The 13720-nt window shown below is 36.8% G+C and overlaps 1 pseudogene across 1 annotated transcript in view; it reads left to right on the top strand.

The window, feature by feature from the left end:
* Positions 1-12404, top strand: part of LOC308697131 (NLR family CARD domain-containing protein 3-like) — a 327315-nt pseudogene extending 314911 nt beyond the window's left edge. The window contains exons 12-14 of the transcript XR_014032253.1: positions 10213-10386; positions 11553-11726; positions 12247-12404. The product of XR_014032253.1 is annotated as an NLR family CARD domain-containing protein 3-like (transcript). The remainder of the gene's footprint in view (positions 1-10212; positions 10387-11552; positions 11727-12246) is intronic.
* Positions 12405-13720: the final 1316 nt, after the last annotated feature.

The raw sequence follows: 13720 nt of genomic DNA, 5'->3' as shown, positions 1-13720 counted from the left end.
GTCATACAGAAAAAAGAAATATAAAAAAAGAATCTGTGATATTTCTAGTTTTGTATGTGTCCACTTACAATCAAATCAAAACATTGTGCTTTTGTAAAATAAAGAAACTAAACAGGGTGTGCGTTCTGCCTCTCCGTCGCGGTGAACTTTTTTTCTTGAGCACGTCTATAAACTGAAACAAAACTCAGCGAATACTTGTCACAGATTTATGAGCCATATACCTTTATAAACATTTAAGTGTGTACTTTTAAATGATCGGATTCAAACTGAAAACAAATATTCTCTAAGTAATTTGTATAAAACCAACAAGATGTCCAGTTTCTCAAACGCTTCCTAATTATTTTTAATTTGACCACGCCCACTCGCGCAAAAGAGATTGACATGCAAATCTCCAGATGGAATGCAAACGCGCTCATTACCTCAAAAACAAAACACCAAAACACTTCACAAGTCTCTACTTTTCATCGAGTTTGAAAGACGCTGTGAGCTTACGTTGGATTTACATCAGAAGAAGAAGAACGCGATTTGAAGACAAGAAAGATGTAAGGTAAGAAATTCTTACATATTAGTTTGTTTTTGTTGCAAAAATTTCACATTGCAGTTGAACTGTTGCTAGATATATGGTGAATATTATAATATTTAGTCCCGTGTTTACTGTTACTGTGTTTGTGGATATCTGCTCACACGTAGATATGTATATGGTAACTAGGGCTGGGCGATATATCGATATAAAAAAATATATTGATATATTTTTAAACGCGATATGGAATTAGACCATATCGCATATATCAATATAATTCAAATTTGCGCTGTGATCCTTGCTCAAGGCAACAGCTGACCTGGAGCTCTCTGCACTGCTCCCTGCGCCCCCACCCCTCCTTTTCCAGTTTGCGTGCGTGTTTAGAGCATGTATGTTATGAGAGGCGAATCATGACTACTTCAGAAAACCCAGCACAATAGGAACTACCAGGCAGTGACATAAGTGTACGCTGAAATAAAGTTTTTCACCTCAGAAAAACGGACTTTCTTGTCCTGTCAGCCGTTATATGTGCTCGTAGCACACACTCATCAATTGCACTGTCAATTGCACACACTCACTATCGCCAAACTGCGAGCATGCAACGGCGTTACGTTGTAAATTACACGAAATAAAAGTAATGCAGGTATGATTTTCATTCTATTCACCAAGAGCAGTTTCCATGTTTCATTAATAGTTATTGTTAATATTGTGTATTCACCATGGTAACTGTCATTTCCATATTAACCCCATGCCACTTTATTTTTCTTTGTGTTATTTTTTTATATTTTTTAAATGACTGTAGTGGCTCATACCAACATTGTATTAACAAAAACTAGTTTGGGACTGCTATTTAATAGCTTTAGCATAGGCCTAATGTTTATTTATTAGTACTAGTCTTTACTATTAGTCATATTTTTACAATTTATGTGTATGTTAAGTAAAGGGGGACAGTACTTGTGTGTGTGTTAAAACGTGTTATACTTTGCCTATATATATATATATATATATATATATATATATATATATATTATATATATATCAGTGGCGGCTGGTGATAATTATTTTTGGGGGGGCGCATTTTTAAAACAAAATTTGGGGGGGGGGGTCAAAATACAAAGCAGAAACAAAAAAAGCTATTTTAATCTCTTTTTATTTACATTTCAGACCAACAAAGTAGTAACAAAAAGCATGTTTCCTACTTGAACATAATGTTGCTCTCCTTTACAGACCCTTTCCAAAAATTTGAATATCATGGAAAAGTTAAATTATTTTAGGAATTCAACTTAAAATGTGAAAATAATTTTATAAAAAAGGCTGATTGCTTGCAAAGTGAGATATTTTAAGCCTTGATTTGTTATAATTTTGATAATTATGGCTTACAGCTTATGGAACCCACAAAATAATTGTTTTTGAAAATTAGAATATTACATGAAATCACACTGTAGTAGTTACACAGTAATCCCATGGTCATTGAACCAGGTTTTGGTTATTTTGGCAGTGTGGGCAGGTGAAAATCCTGCTGGAAAATCATCTTCATCTTCATAAAGCTTTTCTGCTGAAGGAAGCATGAAGTGCTCTAAATGTTCTGGTAGATGGCTGCATTGACTCTGGACTTCCATGACATTCTGCACTTCATGCTTCCTTCAGCAGAAAAGCTTTATGAATTGCATGGCATCTACTTTGTATTCTTTATAAAGCAATGTTCTATGCATTTGTCCCTGTCAAATAAATATTAAATAAATAAAACTCATGCTAACTTAGTGTTTAGCTAACTTAGTGAAGATTATTAGTACCAGACAAAAAGACGACATCTAACGTTATATGTAAAAAAAACTGCACATTGAAACATATGTTTGCGATGTCTGCCATCATATTCCTGTCTCTCTTCAACGACTCGTAAGTTAGCATGTGTTTGTTGTAACGTGGCTGTTGTACTGCGATGCCCACCGTGACATAGTTCATCTGCTGTCAGTCAATCCAGCATCACCATGGCGCACACACTTAACGTTATCATGCTTCGTCCTCTGTCACTTGCCTGCTGCTGGATGTGTAAATCTGGTTGTTCCGGTCCGAGATCCTTAATCTTTTTTTCTTCAAGCAAAAGTCTTGAGAAAGTTTTTTTTGTAAATAAATAACAGAATTTGGATTAACTGCTGCCATTGCGTAATAAAAAGTGATCAGCCTAGTAGCAAGCAAGGTTATTTCCCACCGCGTACAGTTGAATGACAGGTGACGAGAACCAATCAGATTGGATAAAATAACATGTATCCAATTATGATTGGCCAGGGACGCAACGACTTGCGCCCCGAGGAGGATCTTTAAGAAACCAATCAGAGACCAGCTTCAGGTCACATGCTGCCCGAGAATTTGTGTACTCACATAGACACCCATGTGTCCGGCGTCCCTCGCCCATGAAACGTATTGAAAAACATAGTAAATAGTTAATCGATTAAAGACAGTTTTTATTAAATTCTGAGGCTCTTACTACCACCCGGCACATGAGTAAACTATTATTATTATTTTTTTAATTTCATTTTAATATAATGTTTTTACACATGTTAATTTCTGAAATGTTGATGGGGGCGGCGCCCCAGCGCCCCCTATGGACAAGCCGCCACTGATATATATATATATATATATATATATATATATATATATATATATATATATATATATATATATATATATATATTCAATGTAAATTCTGATAATCATAATTAATAGATCGCAATTACAATTCCAAGGGAATAATCGGCTATTGTGATTTTTGTCATAATCGTGCAGCCCTAAGGTGAAGAAACCTGTTTATTATTTATTCATTTGATTTTGCAACTGTTCACTGAAATAGCCTGTTTCAATAAAACTACTTGCGATGTCATATTTGGCTTTGACTTTGACTGAACATTTGCTCTCACTTTGCGGAAAAAATATCGGGATATATATCGTATATCGATATTCAGCCTAAATATATCGGGATATGACTTTTGGTCCATATCGCCCAGCCCTAATGGTAACCATAATGTTTTATATTTTGGATCGCGATCGCCAAAACGCACCAAACGGCTTCATGTTTTTACTATTATCTAATTTCATATCATCATAACGAATGGAAACATTTGAAGTAACATGATAATCAATATATTTTTCTCTAGCGTAGTTGTTACTGAAATCTTTTGGAAGATTTATAGGCTGCTATAGGTTATTGTTATTATTTTATGCAGCACTGCGCATAGCATATGCCTACAAGGCACAACAAACCTGGTGTTCATTATATTATATATTGTTGGAAACATTTGTGTGTGTGTGTGTGTGTGTGTGTGTGTGTGTGTGTGTGTGTGTGTGTGTGTGTGTGTGTATTCTGTGAATGTTAAAAAGCAATTTTAACCAGAAAAATCTAAAATTTATTCCCAAAAATCATGCAGGCCTTTCTCTTGATATCAGTATGTTCACTTTTTTTTTTCTTTCAGGGCCCAGATGCCACTGAGTCCTGCTGACTTCAATATTCACACGAGTATCTGGAACATGAACATGGTAAAGTGAAAATCAAACACCTTGGAAATGAAAGCTATGTACAATGTTTTTAGGAATGGCACAAAGGTCTCTGTCTTTGGATCATTGTTTTCAATAAGTGCTTTTTTGTCATTTGTTGTGTATCTTTGGATTATGTTGTGTTGTAAATAAATCCAAACAATCTAAAAGCCATTCTTTTTTAAATCGCCTCATTCTTTGTGAAAGGTTGCTCAGAATGACAGGGCCTGATAGCTCCCAATAGGGCCGTTAGGGCAGGGTCTTTGTCTTTCTCAGGTGTGAAAAGCTTACATATTAATGACCTGCGCACAAAGCTTTTTTCACACAAAACACGTAGTAATTTTTTAAAATCAATATATTGTCTTCTCTGAATGAGCAGTCAGGGTGATTTTCACATAGTTTTAGAGCAAATATTCTAGGCTACGTCATACAATTTTTAAAAGTCTTGTGAACAAATAATCAGTATGGGTTTCATGGCCTTATTTCAGTGAATTTTTTTTTTTGTATTTTCACAAACCACGCATAAATGTAATTATCTCAAAACTACAAACTTTTACATACATACTGCTGATATATTATTGTAGCAGAGTTTGTGCTGAATACAGTGTAATCAGACTTTATCCATGAAAATGTCACAAGTAACAGAAATAACCACAAATGTCAGAGCATGTCAGAGCATGTCAGAACACCTCCAGGGCCAGAAAACAGCTCAGACCCCAGAGGGTTAACCTCATCTTTTGTGGTCAAAAGTTTTTTGCATTCACACAAGCAGCGTGTATGGTATGATAGGTTGCGTTCAGATTATGTTGCCTTGGCAAATCGCGCTATACTGCCGTTGTCGACCATGTACCTTTGTAAAAATGGGTATTTAGCACTTACTAGCATGAAGAACAAATATAGACAGACTGTGCATAGAGATCGATTTAACCCTCTGAGGTCTGGGGTGTTTTTGGGGTCCTTGAGATGTTCTGACATGCCCTGACATTTGTGCTTTTTTCAGTTGCTTATAAACATATTAATGGCAAAAAAAATATATACACTCTATTTAGCACAAACAGGACTACCATGATATGTGAGCCACATTTATGTACATGTTTTCATTTTTGAGAGAATAATGTTTATGCATGGTTATTGGAAAAACTAAAAATGAAAGTTTCTGAAATAATTCCACAAAACACATACTAAATATATGTCAATAAGACTTTTGACTAATGGATGTCGTCGCCTAGATTTTTTTCTTCAAAATGATGTGAAAATCATCCTGCCTAATCATTCACATAAAACGATACATTGATTTAAGTTTTGTGAAACACTTTTAGTTTGGAAAGGCAATATGCGGATGGGGCGTAAACGATCATGCATATTTAGTAGTTCACACCTGATGAGACAATGCCCCTGCATACTTAATGAGCCATTCATTCAGGTGTGTCGCCTATAGCTAACTTAAATAGACAAGCTTCATAAAAATGATCATTCTAGAAGAAAATTTCAGATGGCATTTAGAGGCTTTTGCATCTGAACTCTTCATATATATACACACACACACACACACATACACACACACACACACACATATATATATATATATATACATACATATATGTGTGTATATATTTATACACAAATATAAATTTTATTTATATTTTTTTATATACATTTTTCTTTTATTTTTTTCTCAAATTGTGCTTGCAAATTGTATAATATCCAAGGTAAACATGTCTAGTAATTGGGCAGTTAATTCTCATACTGTATTTTCAGTTTTGGAATATTTATCCTCTCCCCAAATTTGTTTCTAATAAAACACAATACAAATTATTTAAAGAAAAAAATTATATTTACCTTTTAATAGTTTGTTTACATCTACCTTGTAAATATATTTTTTATTAAAAAGGTTACAATTACAACAACAATTCAAGTGTAATCTTACAGTATATTGTACAGTAAAACAAAATGTTGTCTTTCATATTTTGCCTGACTGTAACGTTGTTTTTATGAAATATTAGGGCATATAAATGTTAATTTGCAGTTTAATACGTTGCTTATACAAATAGCCTACATTTTATTTCAACATATTTCAGTCGATTTTTACTCATCTCAGTATAGCAATACAGTTTGCTAAAACATCATCATTCATTCACACACGCGATTTAAATTTAAACTGTCTTTTTGCGAGCTGTGGTAAACAGCGCGCATCTCTGCCGTTCATTCATTCATAAACAGAAACCCGATTCACGTGAGAAGGAAAAAAACTTACAGTATTCCTCAGCTCGCTCCTCGATATACCCGCACTTCTGAGGTACATTTTCCATTATTATTATTCCTCACAGCGCTGCGAGACGGTGTAAACAATAGGGGTGGGAATCACCAGAGGCACCACGATACGATATTATCCCGATACTTAGGTCACGATACGATATTATTGCGATTTTAAACATATTGCGATATTCTGCAATATATTGCAATTTATTACTTTTTCCAACTTCAAATTATGTCCGCAAAGGAAAACTGTCAACATCTGTTTGTTCATGTCACATCAATTTTAATAATCTCCGTTAATAATCTGCGTTAATAATCTGTTACACAGAACTTTATTATATTAAATATTAATCAAAAATGATTCACACCTTCACAAAATCCAAACATTCAGTGTAAGAGTAAAACAATGACATAACATTATTTATAGTACGGTAAGTTTATTTGATTCACATCTTATTTAGAGTTTTGACCTCGACAACTCAACTGCATTTACCGCAAACAGTCTAAACTAAAAGATTGTTTTGGTTGAATCGGTTCAAAGGAGTAGTTCGCGAATCGGACGTGTCATTAGCGGACTTGTACAACGCGTGTGATTATCCCGGCAGTCAGGACATCGCACAAGATTTGTCAACACAGAAAATATTTTGTTTTGTTTATTGAAAGTGTTTTTCATGTTAGCTGAATGTGCGGAACGCTTTTCAGAGAAGATAAGGCAACGTAAAAGTTTTTCTTCTTTTTCTTGCACAACACCCAGCAGTAATTCAGGGAAAAAATACCCGAATGCTGCACGTGAAACTTCGGTCTTCCGATCTTTTACCATCGTGTCAATTCTCAATTGATTTTGATTAATATGCGCGAGGGAGCGAGAGAGAGCAAGACAGTTTGAAGACGGCGAGGGTGCGCGCGCGCGACCTGGGCTCTCTCTCTCTGCTCGTTCTTTCAGTAATATGCGCATTATCGCAAGCGCAGCAGTCATGTACAACACTCACCGATCAAATAAGGCTTTGGCGAGACAAAAAATTGCTTGTGAGAGAGACGCGTGCGTGACAGAGAGACGGAGGGAGAGCAGGGAAAGGAAATGCAGCTGAATGAATATGCTGCGTGTTTTCTCATGTGTAATTTAAATAATAAAAGATCGATACTTGGCGCCCGTGTATCGATACAGTATTGCCACAGAAAATATCGCGATACTATGCAGTATCGATTTTTTCCCCCACCCCTAGTAAACAAGTAATGATCTGAATAAACTTGTGTTTTCTCGAGCTGATATGGGGGGGTTTGTCACAGGTTTGCCTCAGTCATTTGCGTTTGAATAGCGCGCGCTCTCCGTGGGCGTGTCACATTACATTTGAATCAGCTGTAATGAGCTCGACTGGAATCGCTCTCTTTTAATAAAGATTTCACAAGATGAGAATATTTGTTTTTTATATAAATGACTTCATTTAAAAGAAGAGAATTCAAGCTTCATGCCTGTGTGTCTGTATGCCTGTTTGACTGAGTATTCGCTAAGTTATTGTACATTTTCGGACGCGTTTCAGAATGGACTACACTGACAGAGAGAAGGCAGAACTCGCTTCGTGTTTATTTTTCTTTATTTGGCAAAAAGCACAACACTTTGTTTTTATTGTGAGTATACACAAAAATAATACACATTTAACAGAATCGATTGATGTATGAAACTTGTTTGTAAAATCAAAGTCAAAAGAGTATTTCGGGTCTCAATTCAACTGATAAGGAAAAAAGCGAGCAGATCACACCGGCGTGATTGCCGACCTCAGAGGGTTAAAGGGGTGGTAAAACACGATTTCACTTTTCTAACTTTAGTTAGTGTGTAATGTTGCTCTTTGAGCATAAACAACATTTGCAAAATTACAACAGCAAAAACTACCGGTAAGGGGCGTTTCCGAAACAACGTGCACTTGGCGGTTAGCGAATCATCCTACCGTTTTTCAGAGGTGGAAGTAACAAATTACAACTACTCACGTTACTGTAATTAAGTAGTTTTTTTGGGTACTTGTACTTTTTGGAGTATATTTTTTAGGGCTGACTTCTAATAGTCGAGGATTCGACGATTCGATTCGGAGAGGTATGATTCGACTATGAACCTCATAGTCGAATAGCCTAACGTATTTTCCGCACTATAAGGCGCACTTAAAAGCCTTTAATTTTTTCAAAAAACGACAGTGCGCCTTATAATCCGGAGCGCCTTTATGGATCTGGCGCCTTATGTTAATGTCTGTAAAACAACCGCTGACTTAACCCTTGTTTATACTTTCGCCTGGCACTGGAGCGCGAGCCTCCGCTGACTGCGCGCGCAACTCCTCAAACAGACGAGGCATTTATACTTGACGCAACTGTTTTGTTTTAGACTGAACACCAGACCATACAACTGATTTAGACGCGCAAACTGGGTGCCGGTGTGATGATGAGATGTACTAATATCCGTCTGCTCGGGCAGATTCGGGTCAAAGTCGTGCATCTTCGGATGCGGAGGCATCCTCTGTTGAAACGAAAGTGGCTAACTTCAGTCAACCTCATCTACAAGCAAGGGCAAATATAAAGCAATTTAATTTGAATTAATATTGATTCTGTAATAAAAAGAATCAATTTTAAAATCGTTTAAAAAAAATCGCGATACCTAGGTGAATCGATATTTTTCTCCCAGGCCTAAAAAATATTGTCCCTTTCTGAAAAAGGTGTGACTACAGAGATGTACGCAAAAGGATGTTAAAAGCCTTAGGCATGCCACTCTAAAAAGTTTGAGAACCACTGGTCTATATGATATCCATTTAAACAACATAAACTAAACAACATACAGACTGAAATCGCGAAATGGCCTTAAACAATATTAAATTGTGAGCGAAACTTCTCAGCAATGAACAGGGCAAGTGATTTTAAACCATAATGCAAGAAAGCACAATTTGAAAATTGTCAGTTCATCTTCTCTTGTGCTATCTTCCAAAACGGTTATGTAAGTTTGTTTCTATTTCAGAGGAGAGCACCTTGCTGCACGCTTGAGCATTAGTAAACGGACAGCATTAGTAAACGCACCTGCCCCTGAAGCCGATCCGTACAGGCAGGCCTTAGAAAGTTGTTTTCAAAGCAGAGAAAAATTAATTGCTCAGACAGAAACTGTCAACTTTGTAAATAGTTTTCATTATGAAAATATTTGTTCAAGCTTGTAGTAAAATTTTATGAATTTATGCTTAATATGAATTTCTACATTTTCTAAATTATTTTTTAAGGATATTGAGTATTGTCTGTAATAAATAGAGTTCATACACCTCTGTTTGACTAGTTTATTCTGAACCCGCTCAATAAGTGCCGCTTCGCCCTGCCCACCACAAGCACATTCTCAACCTGTGGAAAACACTGATATATACAAAAGTTTACCATCAAGTAACTGAAAAGAATTTGATGAAGATTAAACATCCTTTTCAAAGCTTCTGAGGTCATTTTACTTTTAATAGTTTTTGATAGTGTTTTATGGTGCGTATTTCTAGACACCTTCATCCTTATGTTGATTATTCTCAGGTTAGGTAAAGTACATCAAATCTATCCTGAATCATAAGCATCTGAATTTTCATACTCTTAATCTATGGGTCAGAAGACTTCTTCGTGGTCTGTTCAGTTCAGTTTTTTAGAAATCAAAGACTTTTGTCTAGCAAGCTTCTTAGTTTCAATTAAATATAATTTTATTATTTACAGATTAACTAGTTTACAAAAAGGCATACTTGTAACAGGACAATTGCATATTTGCCAAAACAATAGTTATAAGATTGGATGATGTGAAGAGGTGACAACTGCTTCCCTATAGAAATCTGTTGAGGAGAAATTAATATATATCTTATGATTTATATCAGTGTTTCCTGAACTGAGAGCCTGAAGAGTGTCATTATTCTCTACAGGTTGAGGGATTGTGGTGTTACAGATGAAGGTTGTGCTGCTCTGACTTCAGCTCTGAGATCAAACCCCTCACACCTGAGAGAACTGGATCTGTCATGGAATAAAGTAGGAGATTCTGGAGTCGAGCAGCTTTCTGATCTACTGCAGGATCCTCACTGTAAACTGGAGATACTGAGGTAAGATTTTATAAAAGTCTCAACATTGTCTGTTTCTCTCCTGTGGTGAATAATGAATGATATACAACAATAATATATACAAAAAAGGTTTACCATCAAGTAACTGAAAAGGATGTTTAATCTTCAGTGGATTTTTTCCAAAGCTTCTGAGCTCATTTTACTTTTGAATGTTTTTATATTTATAAACATGATTGAATGATGTGAAGAGGTGACAGCTGCTTTCATATACAAATCTGTTGAGGAGAAATTAATATACTGTATATCTTATCATTTATATCAGTGTTTGCTGAACTGAGAGACTGAAGAGTGTCATTGTTCTCTACAGGTTGTGGGATTGTGGTGTTACAGATGAAGGTTGTGCTGCTCTGACTTCAGCTCTGAGATCAAACCCCTCACACCTGAGAGACCTGTGTCTGTCAGGGAATAAAGTAGGAGATTCTGGAGTCAAGCAGCTTTCTGATCTACTGCAGGATCCTCACTGTAAACTGGAGAAACTGTGGTAAGATTTTATAAAATTTCCCAACATAGTCCTCTATTTTAATGGTAAATAATAATTGCTATACAAATAAATAAATAAATAAATCTACTGTGAAATTACTAATGGAAATGTTGATTTTTATTTTCATTAGATTTTTTCCAATGTGTCTGACATAATTTTACAATATTAATGATAGATTAAACATGACTGGATGATGTAAAGATGTGTCAGCCGTGTTCATATAGATATATTGATGATTTTTGGGTACTTGCATAAAAAAAAATATATTATTTGGTTACACTTTATTTTAAGGTGTCATTGTTACAGTGTAATTATATATTTAAGTACTGAGTAATATTAAGCAAATACATGTACTTACTATAGGGTTAGGGTAGGATTAGGATTTGGTTGAGGGTTAGTTACGTGTAATTATGCATAATTTACTATTATTACTATGGTATGTTCATGTAACAGAAGTAACAAGGACACTTAAATAAAATGTTATCAAATATTCTTGTAATTTTTATGATATGGAAACTAACTAATCAAGCAGTTTGTAGAAGTGGGTCTGAACCTTAGACTGGACCTGTTAATGGTGCCGTGGATTAAGTCTCTGATTGTGAAGTTCTGCTTATCTGAGCTGTAGATCCTGAACTGAGAGACTGAAGAGTGTCATTGTTCTCTACAGGTTGAGGGATTGTGGTGTTACAGATGAAGGTTGTGCTGCTCTGAGATCAGCTCTGAGATCAAACCCCTCACACCTGAGAGAACTGAGTCTGTCAGGGAATAAAAAAAGTTACTCAGAAGTGAAGCTGCTCTCTGATCTGAAGGAGGATCCACATTATAAACTGGAGACGATTCTGTGAGTAGAGATGATTAAAACTGTTCATATTTTAATTGAAAGTTAATTTAGTTTCTTTGTTTTCTTTCATTGTGATGGTGAATTACTCACTATAAACATGTTTAATAAGAGTTTAATTCTTAATTATCTTTAATAGTTTATATAGCAATAATTAAATATTTTCAAGTTTCTTTTAATTTCAAACAATTCAGTATTTTGCTTTTATCATTGTCAATGTCAATTGCAATAAAAGATAATGGTAAATATTTATCACTAGTTTCTTTATCATAAATAAACCTGACCCGGTGACACAGAAAGAGGACAGTCATACAGAATTATAGCTAAGGGTCAAGGGTCATCATTCATGGTGACTTAGAAGCAAAATCAAAATCTGAATGTTTAAAAACAGCTTTAACTATCATGTATCACAGTATTATATAATAATCTCTCACTTAATCATCCAAGTAGTTTCTTTTAGTTGTTCTAAAGTGGATAATGCAATAATGTCGCACACATTTGACTCTCTGTGTTTTACTAACAGGTTTTAGATGTTAGTCTGACCTTCTCTGGATCAGCTGATGGAGAATAAAGAGCCTCTACAGACACAATCACATTCAACAGACACAAACCCACAGTGATCATCACACACACATGTGTTTTTGTAACTTACAGAACGATCCAATCCTTCATCCAAAGTCAAACAAGGAAACCTTCAACCAGATGGAACTGGATAAATATTCTGAATGTTCAGATCCAGTCTGACCTCTGACCTGTAATGCCTGAATCATAATCGTACACTGTTCGCTCGTTGGTCAGAGGAGAACTGAGAGACTGAGTCTGGTTTCTGCCAAGGTTTTCTTCTCCATTCTGTCACTGATGGAGTTTGAGTTCCTGCACTGTCGCCTCTGGCTTGCTTAGTTGGAGACACTTAATATTCAACAATATTATTGATCTGCATTGACACCATTATATGAGAACTGAACTGAGCTGGACGATGACATCACGGTTCCCTTTCGTAAAGGGAACTCCCGCTGCATCGATACTCGATACTTTGGGGAATGCCTTCGGCATGAAGCGTCTGAAGCCTACTATACAACTATTCCAATCTGGATTGGTGCAACGTCATTACGTCACCCGTGACGTCGCATGTGACGGTGATCCGGAAGCTATAAAACGGTCACAGGAACCAGGAAATGTTAGCTTCTGGTCTTCAGCAAGCGCTCTATGTACAACTGTCTGTTCTATTTGGTGTTTGTTTGTCCCGTAGGAAATATATATATATAAAGTGATGGCGAGTGATAAGCAATTCAGGCAGTGTGCGTCCCCTTGCCCACGCTTTCTGGCTGAGGGTGACACACACTCGCTTTGTGTTGTTTGTCTGGGAGCGGAGCATGCACAGGCAGCGCTCGAGGGTACTGTCTGTGCTAACTGTGAAACAATGCCCCTAAGAACGCTCCGCTCCCGGCGTTCTATGTTTAATGAGGCCGGCCAGCCTCGCGATCCTCGTGGATCAGGTCCCGCGTCTGTCGAGGCAGCGCGGCGCCTGCATTCATGGGGATCGCAGAAGGATCTAGCTGATAATGTTGAGACAGCTTCGGCTCTTTCTCAGCATTCTGAGGCTAGTTCCTTTAGTTCCGCTCAGGGTGCGGAAGCCCGCGCTGCGGCTTCTTCCGCCCCTGCAGAGGAACCGATGCTCGAACTATCTGGTTCCGAGGAGCTAGATATTTTGGGCATCGAGGCAGGGGAATGTGAAACATCGCCACCCCATTCCTCTGCCTTTGAGGAGCTGCTAGAGGTTGTGAGTCGAGCAGTGGCCAAATTAAAGATCGATTGGCCCTCTGAGGTGCAGGAAGCGACGGCAAAAAGCAAACTCGATGAGCGCTTCCTGCAGACTCGGTCACAGCCTCTACGCCGGAGTCTGCCCTTTTTTCCCGATCTCCACACTGAGGTGTCGAGATCGTGGAATAAGCCCTTCTCCTCTAGAATATCTGGCCCAAATGTCCATATATATTCAA

This window comes from Scardinius erythrophthalmus (genome assembly GCF_964197995.2).
Source record: "Scardinius erythrophthalmus genome assembly, chromosome: 10".
In the NCBI taxonomy this organism is placed as follows: Eukaryota; Metazoa; Chordata; class Actinopteri; order Cypriniformes; family Leuciscidae; genus Scardinius; species Scardinius erythrophthalmus.
Note: the sequence above shows the minus strand (reverse complement) of the source record. Positions and strands in the feature narration are given on the sequence as shown.